General features: G+C 36.8%; 1 protein-coding gene across 2 annotated transcripts in view; it reads left to right on the forward strand.

Annotated features, from left to right (window-relative positions):
* The window catches only part of THOC2 (THO complex subunit 2), a 118026-nt gene that overhangs the window by 62612 nt on the left and 41561 nt on the right, over positions 1 to 13853 (forward strand). The gene's annotated exons all lie outside the window — the stretch shown is intronic.

Consider the following 13853-nt stretch of genomic DNA (forward strand, 5'->3'; position numbering starts at 1 on the left):
CTCTGATGGCTAGTGATGTCGAACATCATTTATTTGCCATTTATAGTCATCTTTAGTGAAGTGTCTGTTCATATCTCTTGCTCATTTTTAAATTGGATTGTCTTTTTATTACTGAGATGTAAGAGTTCTTTATATATTCTGAGTATAAGGCCTTATCAAATTTGTGATTTTGAAATTCTTTTTTAGTCTTTTTGCCTTCTCATTTTGTAAATTGCCTTTTAGAAAGCAAAAATTTTAAATTTTGATTAATTCCAATTTAGCAGTATTTTTTTTTTATAGTTTGCTTTTTGTGCTCTAAGAAATCTTTGCCCAGCCCAAGTTCTTGAAGCTGAAAAGAATACATAATTTCTTTTCAGTTGTAAAACAAGACAACCAAAAGAACATCTGGAAATTGTTATAAGCACAAATGCAACTGTCTCCAGTGTTTGGTGAATGTATCTAATTTTAATTTTAGACAACAGGGACTGTATAGAAAAATTAACAGTTGTATATTAATCCCTTGACACCTGAAATATTTGACTTGGCTTTTAATACTTAGCTGGTACATTGTTTTTAATGTTCACAAATTTACATTGTGTAAAGGTACTCTAATGAAATTTGTTGATAATTATTACTATATCATTTATTATATAACATTCATATAAAAAAGAAGCTTATAATTTCTGTATGTTGAGAACACTTGAAGTCCTCTCTTTTAGCTATTTTGAAACATACGATACATTGTTGTTAACTGTAGTCACCCTGCTATTGAACACAAAAATTTATTCTTTCTGTCTAATTGTGTATTTGTACCCGTTAACCAACCTCTATCTCCCTGCCTCCCCCACCCCACCCTTCCCAGCGTCTGGTATCTATCATTCTGTTCTCTACCTCCATGAGATCAACTTTTTTAGTTTCCACATATGAGTGAGAACATGCAATATTTGTCTTTCTGTGCCTGGATTATTTTACTTAACATAATGATGTCCAGTTTTATCCATGTTGCAGCAAAATAATGTGATCTCATTCTTTTTTTTTAAATAGCCAAATAGTATTCCATTGTGTATATATACTACATTTTCTTTATCCATTTGTCTGTTGATGGACACTTAGATTTAGTCCATATCTTGGCTCTTGTGAATAGTTCTGCAGGAAACATGGGAGTGCAGGTATCCCTTTGATGAACTGATTTCTTTTCCTGTGAATAACTACCCAGTAGTGGGATTGCTTGTAACAAAATATCACATGTACCCCCCAAATAGGTACAAATATTTGTATCAATAAAAATTTTAAAAAAGTAAAATGGAAGTATAACAGTGTTTTACTATCTTGATCCTTATCTGAAAAGGATGAGCCATATTAACTAGTGTCTGCTCAAAGAACAAAAGGGTTGTGTTTTTCCCAGTCCATCTTATCAGGAGGCACATGAAGTCAATTTGTTCCATTACTGGTGATGTTAACTTTATTAATTGGTTAAGGTCTTCTCTGCCAGGTTTCTCCACTATAAAGTTACTATTTTCCCTTTGTTGTTAATATGTATCTTGTGGGGGACATACTTTGAGTCTAAGTAAATAGGCTGTTTCTCATCATATTTCCACCCACCTAATGCTGTTCTTTTTATTGAAATTTGTTTGGTTATAAGTATCAAACTTGTAAGCAGGAGACCAAACATTCAATGGAAGTCCTATACATAAACATGCAAGATAGATAGTTGCTAGAGCTGTCACCCCCACCCCCTTCTCCATTCTGTCCTAGTTGTTCATGGTTCTTAACCCAACTCCAGTCTATTCTTGCAGAGGTAGAAGGGCAAAAGGGAAGAGAAAAGTGTTTATTTATTTATTTTATTTATTTATTTATTTTATTTTATTTATTTATTTTTTTTTTTGAGACAGAGTCTCACTTTGTTGCCCAGGCTAGAGTGAGGGCCGTGGCGTCAGCCTAGCTCACAGCAACCTCGAACTCCTGGGCTCAAGCGATCCTCCTGCCTCAGCCTCCCGAGTAGCTGGGACTACAGGCATGCGCCACCATGCCCGGCTAATTTTTCTATATATATATATATATATATATATATATATTTTTAGTTGTCCATATAATTTCTTTCTATTTTTGGTAGAGACGGGGGTCTCGCTCTTGCTCAGGCTGGTCTCGAACTCCTGACCTTGAGCGATCCACCCGCCTCGGCCTCCCAGAGTGCTAGGATTACAGGCGTGAGCCACGAGAAAAATGTTTATTTTGACCACCTGGGCCAGTGTGAGAAGAGATCTGTATTTTCTCATTACTAGGGTTGGGGTAGAAAAGTGAATCTTTCCAGTGATCTGAGTTAGAATTTTGGGTCATTTTTGCCCATAAAAAATTTTTCCTATGATAAATCATTTGTTGTGTTTATAGGTTTAAAAGGCTTTTGTTGTCTAGTTTGGAATTCAACCAGGATTTGTAAGATTGCTTCTAAAGGGTGAATGTGACCTTAGTTCCAAATAGTGTATTTATAATTAAACTTCTTTAATAAATCTCATTTAAAACTTTGGAGTTGCTCGTATATATAGATTATGCATACTTTTGAAAAGTGACTCCATACTTATACCATATACCACTTAACAGAATAGTCTCCCAGTGTATAGTTATTTGTAATCATTTGTTTCTTTAATTATGTGTATATGTTTTTTAAATTTGAGATATGTAGTATAGGACTAACTTTCTACTTTTTTTTCTTTTTTAGGACTAACTTTCTAGTACAGTGATTCTCAAACTTTAGCATGCATCATAATCACCTGGAGGGATTGTTAAAACACAGATTGTTGGGCCCCATCCTCAGAGTTTCTGATTCAGTAGGTCTGAGGTGGCACCTGAAAATTTGTATATCTGACAAGTTTCTTGGAGATACTGCTGCTGGTCCAAAGACTAAACTTTGAGAATTGTTGTTCTAGTATATAGACCAATTTTGATCTTTTATTCAGTATTAAGGAGAGAGGGAGGGTGGTGACTCTACAGAATGGTTTGATATGAAGGACATATTTTGCTATCATTAAATTTTCTTTAATTGTAGAGCACTAACGTGCTAACCTGACATACTTAAATGTTTTTGGTAACACCTACACATTTTTAAAAATTAGATTTTATTGTTTTGACCAGTTTTAGATTCACAGCAAAATTGAGAGGAAGATACAGATATTTCCTATATACCCCTTTCGCCCACATATGCATAGCCTCCCTCTTTATCAACACCCCCCACCAGAGTGGTACATTTGTTAAAAATGATGAGTGTACATTGACATATCATCACACAAAGTACATAGTTTACATTAAGGTTTGCTGTGTTGTACATTCTAGGGGTTTGGACAAATGTATGATGACATGCATTTACTATATATATGTGTGTATATATATAGTACTCTACAATCTTGTTATGCATTCTTTTTCTTCTTTTTTTGTGGAGACAGAGTCTCACTCTGTCACTCTGAATAGAGTACAGTGGCATCATCATAGCTTACTGCAACCTCAAACTCCTGGGCTCAACTGATTTTCCTGCCTCAGCCTCCCAAAATAGCTGGGACTAAAAGTGTGTGCCATCATGCCTGGCTAATTTTTCTATTTTTAGTAGACACAGGGTCTTGCTCAAGCTGGTCTCAAACTCCTGAGCTCAAGCAATCCTCCCACCTTGGTCTCCCAGAGTGCTAGGATTAAAGGTCTGAGCCACTGTGCCCAGCCATCATTATAGTATTATGCCAGAATATTTTCAGTGCCCTAAAAATCCTCTGTACTTGGCCTGTTCATCCCTCTGTCCCCCCAGCCCCTGGCAGCCACTGATCTTTTTACTGTCTGCCTAGTTTTTCCTTTTCCAGAATGTCATATAGTTGGAATCATGCAGTATGTAGCCTTTTCAGATTGGCTTCTTTCATGTAGGAAAATAATATACATTTAAGTTTCCTCTATATCTTTTCATAGCTTAATGGCTCATGTCTGGCTGTATCATTATTTATCCATTCACCTACTGAAGGGCATCTTGGTTGCTTCCATGTTTTGGCAATCATGAATAAAGCTGCTATAGGCATCCATGTATAGATTTTTGTGTGGACATAAGTTTTTTGATCTATTCTGACAATCTTTTTTTATTACTGCAATTAAACAATTGGTGTTTAAAGTGATTATTGATATATCCAGATTAGTATCTACCATATTTCTTATAGTTTTCTATCTTTTGTCCTTGTTCTTTTTTTTTAAGGATTTTATTAGTGCATTTACTTTTTTTTTTTTTTTAAGAGACAGGATCTCGCTCCACTGCCCGGGCTGGAGTGCAGCAGCATGATCATGGCTCACTGTAACCTCAAACTCCTGGGCTTAAGCAATCCTCCTGCCTTAGCCTTCTGAGTAGCTAGAACCACAGGCTTATGCCACCATGCCTGGATAATTTAAAACTTTTTTCTTTTCTTTTTTTTCCTTTTAGTTTCTACACACAGCATTGAAAAAATTATTATTATTATTATTGTTTTTGTAGAGACAGGGTCTCTCTATGTTGCCCAGGCTGGTCTCAAACTCCTGGCCTCAAGCATTCTTTCCACCTCAGCCTTCCAAACCACTGGGATTACAGGTGTGAGCCACTGCACTAATTGAACATTTTATTTGATTCCATTTTCTCCTTTTTTAACTTTTTTTTTCAACTTTTTTTTAGTTGCCATGGAGTTTGCAATATATATTTACAGTTAATCCAAGTCCATGGTCTTTCTTTTTTTAGATTTTTTTTTTATTTCAGCATATTATGGGGGTATAAAAGTTTAGGTTATATATATTGCCCTTGTCCCCCCTGGCCCCCTGAATCAGAGCTTCAACAAGTCCACTTTCAATGGGTAATGTGACAGAATAGTCCTAATTCTTTCTTCCTGACTTTATATCATTATGCCATTTATTTTGCTTATCTATCTATCTACACACACACACACACACACGCACATACACACACACAGGCATACATAATCAAATACATTGTTGCTATTATTATTTTGAACAAACTGTTATCTGTTATGTCAATTAAGAATAAGATCCTAGCACTCTGGGAGGCCGAGGCAGGAGGATTGCTTGAGCTCAGGAGTTCGAGACCAGCCTGAGCAAGAGCGAGACCCCGTCTCTACTAAAAATAGAAAGAAATTAGTCAAACAACTAAAAAAGAGAAAAAATTAGCCAGGCATGGTGGTGCGTGCCGTAGTCCCAGCTACCCGGGAGGCTGAGGCAGGTGGATTGCTTGAGCCCAGGAGTTGGAGGTTGCTGTGAGCTAGGCTGACGCCACGGCACTCTAGCCCAGGCAACAGAGTGACACTCTGTCTCAAAAAAAAGAAAAAAAGAATAAGAAAAACAGGAATGAAAAATTACTTGTTGAGTTCAATGTACGCTATTTAGGTGCTGGTTGCACTAAAAGTCCAGACTTTACCACTATACAATTCATCCATGGAACAAAAATATCATTTGTACCCCCTAAGTCTATTGAAATAAATTTTTATGTAAGAAAAAGGAATAAGAAAAATTAGAAGTTTTTATATTACCTTCACTTACTCCTTTTTCAGTGCTCTTCCTTTCTTTATATAGATTCAGGTTTTGACCTGTATCATTTTCTTTTCTTTATTTATTTTTATTTCAGGATATTATGAGGGTACAAACATTTTGGTTACAATTTATGTCTTTGCCTCACCCAAGCAAGGATTAGAGGCACGCCCTTCTCCTCTACAATGCTCACCGCGTCCATTAGTTGTGAGTTTCCTCCCCCCACCACAGCCAAGGAACTATCATTAGAGCGAATAGCCAGCCTATAGAATGGGAGAAAATATTTGCTCTCCACACATCCGATAAAGGGCTAATAACAAGAATCTATCTAGAACTTAAAAAAATCAACAAGAAAAAATCGAACAACCCCATCAGTAAATGGGCAAAGGAAATGAATAGAAACTTTTCAAAAGAAGACAGAATAATGGCCAGCAAACATAAAAAATTCTCAACATCTCTAATCATTACAGAAATGCAAATCAAAACCACAATGAGATATCACCTAACCCCAGTGAGATTGGCCTCTATCAAAAAAATCCCAAAACAACAAATGCTGGCGAGGATGTGGAGAGACAGGAACACTCTTATACTGCTGGTGGGACTGCAAATTAGTGTATCATTTTCTTTTCCTCTGAAGAACTTTAGCATTTTTTGCAAGGCAGGTCTACTGACAACGAAGTCTCTCAATTTTTGTGTGTCTGAGAAAGTCTTTATTTCTCCTTCACATTTGAAGGATAATTTCACAAGGTCCAGAATTCTAGGTTGATGAGTTTTTTTCTTTCCACACTTTAAATATTTCATTCCACTTTCTTCTTGCTTATGTGGTTTCTGACAAGAAGTCTGATACAATTCTTTGCTTCTCTAAGGGTAAGATATTCCCCTTCACCCCCAGATTCTTTCAAGATTTTTTCTTTATTTTTGATTTTCTATAGTTATAATATGGTATATGTAGTTTTAATGTGATACATGATTATGTAGTTGTGATACGTATAGGTTTTTTTTTTTTTTTTTTGGCATTTATCTTGCTTGGTATTCTGAGCTTCCTGGATCTGTAGTTTGTTACCTGTCATTAATTTGGGGAAATTCTCAGTCACCATTGCTTCAAATATTTCTTCTCTTTCTTTCTCTCTTCTCCTGGTATTTCCATTATGCATATGTTACATTTTTTTTGTAGTTGTCCCACAGTTCTTGGATATTCTGTTTTGTTTTTTTCAGTCATTTTTCTCTTTGCTTTTCAGTTTTGGAGACTTCTGTTGAGATATTCTCAAGCTCAGAAATTGTTCCTCAGTCATGTCTTGTCTACTAATAGCTCATCAAAGGCATTCTTCATTCTGTTTACAGTGTTTTTGATATGATGTAGCATTTCTTTTTGGTTCTTTCTTAAAATTTCCATCTATGTGCTTACATTGCCCATCTGTTCTTGCATGCAGTCTATTTTATCCATTTGAACACTTAGCATATTAATCATAGTTGTTTTAAATTCCTGGTCTAATAATTCCAACATCCCTGCCATATCTGAGTCTGGTTCTCATACTTCAAACTGTCTTTTTAAATGGTGTCTCTAAGAACTATGTTTTTTGCATTTTAGTATGCTTTGTAATTTTTTCTTGATTAGTGGACATTATGTACTAGGTGAAAGGTGCTGCTGTGAATGGGTCTTTAGTAATATGGTGGTAAGGTGTGGGGAAAGGGGAAGCATTTTATAGTCTTGTGGTTAGGTCTTAATCTTAGTGACCCTGTGCCTTTGGACTGTGAACTTTACAAGTGCTTCTCAGTTCCTCCTCACCCTTCAGGGTGATGAGTGGGCTGGATTTGGTTTGGGTAGAGTGCAGTGAGGGTGGGTCACCACAAGCTCCAGGTCCTGGACTGTGAGTGATCCTTCTGCCTCAGCCTCCCGGGTAGCTGAGACTACAGGTGTGCGCCAGAATGCCTGGCTGGGTTTTGTGGTTTTGTGTATTTTTTTTGGTCTTTTTTGTTTGTTTGTTTCCCGTCTCTAGAGATGGGGTCTCACTGTGCTCAGGCTGGTGTCAAACCCCTGAGCTGCAGCTATCCTCCTGCCTTGGCCTCCCAGAAAGCTAGGATTACAGGTGCGTGAACCACCGCATCTGGCCTAAATTTTGCAATTCTTAATTTGCTATTTTAAATTATATCTGTATTAGCGATGCTTTATTTTATCTCCTGTAATCTCCCTTTTCAACCTATTTATGTCATCTCCAAGTTTTTCTTGTTTTATGGAGTTCATTCTTAATACTTTTCCCCCATAACTATGTATAGATACTTGTGGAGAATCTACCTCTGTCCTTTTATTTATACTTTCTCCCAGATTAAGTTCATTTGTCTTTTATTTGCCTTTTTTAAAATTTTTGCTATTTATGTTTCCATAGCTGCCACACCATTCTTTTCATCTTGATGTGGGTGGTTTTGTTCAGACCATATATTCTTTCTGATATAGTGTGAGTGAATCTTCATACCCTTCCCACCTTATTTTTGACTATTTCCCCATCCCCGCCAAGTCTGCCATTTGAATGTTGGGTTTTGTTTTCAATTTTTTCTGTAGTCTAGGATAGGGGAGTAAATGAGCTTGGCAGAGGCTAAGTATAGCCCTCATTTAGAGGACCTCAGTTCTGTTTTCTTCTTTGAGATCCTTTTACCTATCCTATAGTAGGCACACCCAAGCAAGTGTGTATCCAAGCCTCTTGGGCTTTTTTATTCCTTCACCCATCTAAGCACAGTGCTTTTGAAAAATAGCAAGCCTTGGCAGCTGTTTCTCCCTTTGCCAGAGTCCTGCTGGGCTTCTACTCAAAAGGATTTTTCCTAAAGCTGCCTACGGTATTTACCTTGCAGGCAACGTTGCTTGTCTAAAGGATTTTATTGACTTAACCTTCCTTGCTTAGTACTACTTCTGGGGTTTGGGTTAGAGGCAGGAGCCATACCACATTGTCCGTAGTACCAGAATCTTGTTTGGGTCCCCCCCCCCCAAAGTTAATAGCATAGGTTCCTTTTTTCTTGCTTGGTTGCTCGTGGTGAATTTTGGGCATTAAAGAAAACATATTGTTCATTGCATTAGGAATTGGAGGACAGAGATTTCTGTGTTTATGCTTCACTCTGCTATCTTAATTCATTTGTCTGGATGTTACCGGCTGTTGAACTCCTCAGTTCTTGTCTTCTCCTGATCAAAGAATGAAAGCAAGAGACAGTTTTGAAGCTGCAAGCAGCAAAGTTTATTAAAGCAAAAGTTCACTCTTAAAGGGGGTTACGAGTGGGCACATGTCTGAGTGAACTGTGGCCCTGGGGTTTCCGTGTCATCCCATTTTCTGCTGTCTGGCCTCTCCTCCTTCATGATGTTGTCTCTTTCACTTTTTTTCTTGACCAGTTGTCTCCTTCCTGTCCTCAGGTGAGGGAGTTTTTTTTACCTTATATTGTTAGGCCCTGATGTGTTGTGGTGCCCAAAGCCTGCTGGGGGGGAGGATGGGAAATTGGGTTACCTATGCTAACATGGAAAGATTGTTTATATAGCTGTTTCTTATGTTGGCCCTTGGTAATAGGCAAAGTGCGCTAAATGGATTCACAAATAAAGCTTAGAGAAACCTGAAGTCAGGTGGTCAGAATATACCTCAGACTGGGTGTTAGATGATATTAGAAAATAGTTGTGATAGTGATGTTGTGGTAATGTAGAAGAATGTCCTTATTCTTAGGAAATGCATCTTGAATTATTTTGAGATAAAGTGTCATGTCTGCAAAATTTTTTTGGTCAGCCTAAAAAAGGGCAAAATTATTAATTGTTGAATTTAGACATTCAGGTATTTAGTATACTATCCATTCAACTTTTATATAAATTTGAAATTTTTCATAATAAAAATTGGGTTGCTAGGGGGAGAAGGTGCCTTAGACAAGTGGTTCCAAAACTCTAGTTCATGAACCGATTGCTTTAGAACTTTGGAGCTTATTTTTCTTACTATTTGCTTTTCATCAGGTATTAGGGGAAGGAGAGTCCGTGATCTTGCTTCACTCTACTTATTTCTTTTCACAATTGAAAATCTACCTTGGTTGTGTAGGTTAAAGCCAAAAATTCCTCCTGGAATAGCTTTATGACATAAATGTGAAGTTTTTAGCCTGTATTTGGCACATAATGGGTACTGAATAAATGGTAGTTAATAAGGAGGAGGAGAACAGGGAAGGTGAAAATTGTGCCATAATTGACACAGATGTAGTTTCAGGTTTCAATCTAGTCAAAATCTTAAATATTTTTGTTTTTTCTCTTCTGAGATAAGGTGTAGTCTTATGTAGCCTTTGAAATGTTCATGGGTTGGAGGTACTAAAAATAGGTCATTAGTAATAAGAAATTTATCTAGTTATATCTATAACTTTTCCATTTATTCCTTGACCCTCCAAAAGCTCTCCTCTTGATAGACCTACATTTTTTTGTGCCTAGTACTGTTAGGCAGTTCCATCAACTACTCTGTTTTTATACGGCAATATTGGAATCTGTTTTGGGTCATTCCGCTGATGGCCTATCTGGGAATAATTGTGAGTGACTAGTTTTATTCCAACTTAAAAACTCAATTGCTAACGATATATTGGCAGGTATAGTTTTGATCTTTAAGAAGTGTCAACTTCTCAAAGATATGAACTCAGTCCTGTTCATCTTTGAATTACAAGTGCCTGGCACTGAGTCAGTGAATGAATGAATGAATGAATGTCTCTCATTTCCTCTCCCTCATTTCTCTCTCCCTCCCTTTTCTGTCTGGCATGCAGTAAAACTTTTAGTATTGTATTATATGAAAGGAGAGTCTCATATTTACTCTGAGTTAAAAAGCAAATAAAACTCAGAAAGTATCAAGGGAGTGGAATGTATTTATCTTCTTACCAAATAAAAAGAAAATTGCTTTTATTTGCATGTACCTCTTGATTTATTTTTGTACATGCTTACTATAATTAGACTTTGATAGAAAGGTCTCTTCCTGGTCTTCTAGATGGTTTCAATTTGCTTCTCATATTTCTTTCCCTTTTTCAAATTTTCCTGCTTATTAAATCAAAGAAATAGGCACATAGATGTTGGAAACTCATATAAGTTACCTAGAAGGGGAATTAGGACAGTTTAGTAACTAAGAAAATATTTTAATTTTATGAAAAAACTGTGTGTGGCTTTATTACGTTTGTTTGAATCATAGTATACTAGGAAAGGAGTAACTTAAGTGCCTTAATCCCCAACATGATATACTGTAAACCTAGTTTTTCCAATTATGATATACCTGTATTTCTGCCTCCCAGTGTATACCCAATATGCCACCAGAATTATGTGTGGCCCCTCCAAAAAAAAAAAAAACAAAAAACCAAGACCATAAACTAGATAGTTTTTTTCCTGCCAGGCCAGTCTTCAGTAATTCAATTCCTTATTTGCTGACCAGGATACACACATTGACTTAATAAATTGTTTCTGTGAAGGGGACCCATACCTTTTTAACCTGTAAAAAAACGGGAGTGTGTGTGTTTTCCCATAAAGGTAACATGGCAGGCCCTGAACTAGTGTTATGTGAAAATGTAGCATATAGTTAGACTTTTCCTGTGATAATACCCATTAAATTACTTAAGCATGAAAACACATACATACACAAAATACCCCTATATACCAAGAAAATAAGAAGCTTGTTAGCTGCATATTAATTTTTCCCCTTTTCTTTTCTTTTCTTTTCTTTTTTTTTTTTTTTGGAGACAGAGTCTCACTCTGTTGCCTGGGCTAGAGTACCATGGCGTCAGCCTAGCTCATAGCAACCTCAAACTCCTGGGCTCAAGCAATCCTATTGCCTCAGCCTCCCAAGTAGCTGGGACTACAGGCATGCGCCACCATGCCTGGCTAATTTTTTCTATATATATATTTTAGTTGTCCAGGTAATTTCTTTCTATTTTTTTTTAGTAGAGACGGGGTCTCGCTCTTGCTCAGGCTGTTCTCAAACTCCTGAGCTCAAACGATCCTCCTGCCTCGGCCTCCCAGAGTGCTAGGATTACAGGTGTGAGCCACTGCACCCGGCCAACTTTTCCCCTTTTCTCACTTGATAATTGAGCTAAATCCATAAAGAAATCCAGATTGTCTTTAAGTATCAGTGCTTCACTTGTCCATTTGTACTCTGCATACTCCTCAAACCTTCTACCTGCTTACACACACATAGGTATCATTGTTTCATTTTGTATGAATAGGCAGCGTTGTCAAAAATCACTTCAGGGGCCCATCTGCAAATCATTGGTATAGGATGGACCCAGGTTTTTCATTCAGTCTGTACAAGTTAGGCAATGGTTTTGTCTTTGTCAGCAATGTTAATATTTTGGGTTTATCTTTCAGTGAGGACTTGGTAGTGGTGAATTACAACATAGCTTTAAATTTCTTTGTGTTTAATTTTGGTTTTGTTTTTGTTGCTTTAGTGTTTGATTTTACTAATTCTGTAGAGGGAAAACTAAAACCTAGATAGAGAAATGCAAATACATTATAATGAAATTATGGTGCTGGCTTCAATTTTATAATAAATACTTAGATCAGTTTTAGGATGCTTTGGATTGTGATAATGAGGTTGAAAAAGATTGGCTTATAAAATTAACACTTAAAATTCATGCATGTCAAGAATGATTTAGAGGTTAGAAATAAAGGTGAAATTTAAAAATGTTAATTGACAACAGGCTATATTTAAAATCTTTTTTATTTCAGGAAATTATGGGGGTACAAACATTTTGGTTACATGTTACGACTTTGCCACATCCCAACCATGATTTGAGATGTGCCCTTTCCCCCCAACAATGCTCACCAAGTCGTGAGTTTCCCCACCCCCAATCCCCCTACCCCCAAAGAATACTACCATGTGAACACCTTAGTGTTGATCAGTCAGTGCCAGTTTGATGGAGCATACATGTGGTGCCTATTCTTCCATTCTTGTGATACCTCACTTTGGAGGATGGGCTCAAGCTCTATCCAGGAGAATATAAGAGGTGCTAGATCACCATCGTTTCTTATAATTGAGTAGTATTCCATTGTATACATATATCATATTTTATTAGTTCACTCGTGGATTGATGGGTTGTTTCCACATCTTTGCAATTGTGAATTGTGCTGCCATAAACATTTGAGTGCAGATGTATTTATTATAGAATGACTTTTGTTCCTTTGAATAGAAGCCTAATAGTGATATTGCTGGATCAAACGGTAGTTCTATTTGTGGGTCTTTGAGGTATCTCCAAATTCTTTTCCACAGAGGTTGCACTAATTTGCAGTCCCACCAACAGTGTAAGAGTGTTCCCATCTCTCCCTGTCCTCGCCAGCATTTGTTGTGTTGGGATTTTTTGATACAGACCAGTCTTACTGGAGTTAGGTGATATCTCATTGTGGTTTTGATTTGCATTTCCCTAATGATTAGAGATGTTGAGCATTTTTTTTATATGTTTGCTGGCCATTATTCTGTCTTCTTTTGAAAAGTTTTTGTTCATGTCCTTTGCCCATTTATTGATGGGGGGTTGTTTGATTTTTTTGAGTTCCAAATAGATTCTTGTTATCAGCCCTTTATTGGATGTGTAAGAGAGCAAATATTTTCTCCTATTCTGTATGTTGTCTATTCACTCTAAAATGTCCATACTACCTAAAGTGACCTACAGAATTAATGCAGTCCCCATCAAAGTACCAGCATCACTCTTCACAAATTTAGAAAAAATAATTCTACGCTTTGTATGGAACTGGAGAAGACCTCATATAGCCAAAGCAGTCTTAAGCAAAAAGAACAAACTGGGCGGTATCAGTCTACCAGACTTCAAGCTGTACTACAAGGCCATGGTAACTAAAACAGCATGGTACTGGCACAAGAATAGAGACATAGACCTTTGGAACAGGACGGAGAATCCAGAGGTGAAACCATCCACATGTTGTCATCTAATCTTTGACAAAGCAGACAAAAGTATACACTGGGGGAAAAAAATCCCTTTTCAATAAAAGGTGCTGGGAAAACTGGATAGCTATATGTAGAAGATTGAAACTGGATCCCCACCTCTCACCTCTTACAAAAATCAATTCTAGATGGATAACAGACTTAAATCTAAGGCATGAAACCTTAAGAATAACAGACTTAAACCTAAAGCACAAAACCTTAAGAAGCCTAGAAGAAAATGTAGGGAAGACTCTTTCAGACATTGGCCTAGGCAAAGAATTTATGAAGACCTCCAAAGTAATCACAGCAGCTACAAAAATAAATAAATGGGACCTCATCAAATTAAAAGATTTTGCACAGCCAAGGAAACGATTTAAAATCTTTGTGTATGTAAAAAGAAAACAATTCAGAACCATGTGCAAGTTATATATTTTTCAAATTAGA

The sequence above is a fragment of the Eulemur rufifrons genome, chromosome 30 (assembly GCF_041146395.1).
Source record: "Eulemur rufifrons isolate Redbay chromosome 30, OSU_ERuf_1, whole genome shotgun sequence".
NCBI classification, from domain to species: Eukaryota; Metazoa; Chordata; class Mammalia; order Primates; family Lemuridae; genus Eulemur; species Eulemur rufifrons.